The following is a 1,723-nucleotide window of genomic DNA, read 5'->3' as shown; positions in this document are numbered from 1 at the left end:
AGCTGTGTCTCACCCCCTGCACCCTGAGCACAGCCTGGCACAGGACCCCTTGGGTGGGAGGATCACACCAGCTTTGGTCAGAAATGCAGCTGGACCTGTAGAGGCTGTTTGCCGACTAAATGTGACCCAAATTTCTTCAGGATCAGGTTTGGGTTGGAAGGACCTCAAAGCTCATCTTGTTCCACCCCTGCCCTGGGCAGGGACACCTCCCACCAGCCCAGGGTGCTCCAACCCCATCCAACCTGGCCTGGAATCCATCCCAGGGATGGAGCAGCCACAGCTGCTCTGGGTAACCTGTGCCAATGTCTCAGCACCTCACAGGGAACAATTCCTTCCTAAAAGCTTCTCATGGATTGCAGCAGGTTTCAGCTCAGGGTTGGTTTGACATCTGCAAACATGAATTGCTCCAAGCCCTGGCAGAGGCTCTGGGAGGGTGGGAGGGAGTGAATCTCCTGGGCAGGGGCAAAATTTTAGGGAAAAAATACCCTTATTTACTCTGAGTAAACACAGAGATGTGTATGATCTACTCTTCCTTTAGAACTCTGCTGAGACCCATACACATCCCTGTGAAATACACCATTCAATCCAGCCTGGTGTGAGGCTCCTGCTTGGAGCAGCTCTTTTCTACTGCTGCTTGGGAAAATGAGCAGAAAAATTGGCTGCAGGACTTGTGTGAAGGAAAATTCACACTGCCAGACACAGCAGCATAAAGCAGTTTTTCATTTCAGCTGAGTTAGTTGTTCATTAGTTCATTTATTAGGTCATGGATTGAACCCAATGCTATGTCACTCTCACCCTCCCAGGAATATAAATAGGGATCACTGGTAGGACAATGTGCCCCCCAGTTTAGCTTGCTCTGGGCTGATGTGGACATCACCTCTTGCAGCAGGGAGGAAAATGATTTTTCCCTGCTGTAGTGCTAAGGAAAATAAGGATTAATTCATTTGGGAGCTTCCAGAGCTGGAAGCATCGTTGCCATGTGCATCCCTTCCTGTGCCTGACATCTGCCCATTAAACTTGCTGCAGAGATTCAGATCTGCAAATGTAATTACCCATCTCAGTTCTAATTTAAAACTCTCATTTAACAACTGACTTAGCAGCAGCCAAACACTTTAAGTCACATGGTTAATGCATGAAGATGCACAACTCCAAAATAAACTCAAACCCCTTAGAGACTCCTCTGCAACTGGAAAAAACCCTGAGGCAAGTGAGGGGATGCTGGTCCAGAGGCTAAGCCTGGCTAAGAGCTGCTTTTCCCAGAGAAGATGCCAACCTGAGGCTGTGGGGTTGGACCACATGTCATTGCTTTATGAGATGTCACACAGAGAGTTGTGGTCTGTGGCTGAGTGTCCATGTGAAGGCCAGTGAGGAGTAGTGTCCCTCAGGGACAATTCATGTTTTTCCCTGTGATACTGAAGATAAGGAAGATGTGTCAAGGTGTCTCTAGCTACAGAGATGCACAAAACTATGTTCTTTTTTCAGAGCTGGCTACTCCCAACCTGAGCTGGGGATCAAAGGCCAATGTTTACCATCAAACAGGATTAGGTCATTGCTTAGTGTGACTTGGAACAAACCCAAGCACCACTGGGATTTCTGTTTGATGGCAGAAACATATCTCCCTGCCTTTATAATCCCCCATGTCCTAACATCTGCAGATCAGAGGATCTCCAGGAGCTCACTGCCTGTGTCATAGAATCTTAGATTTAGAATTTTAGGGCTTGGG

The sequence above is a fragment of the Acanthisitta chloris genome, unplaced genomic scaffold, assembly GCF_000695815.1.
Source record: "Acanthisitta chloris isolate BGI_N310 unplaced genomic scaffold, ASM69581v1 scaffold4583, whole genome shotgun sequence".
Lineage (NCBI taxonomy): Eukaryota > Metazoa > Chordata > Aves > Passeriformes > Acanthisittidae > Acanthisitta > Acanthisitta chloris.
This window is presented reverse-complemented; position numbering follows the sequence as displayed.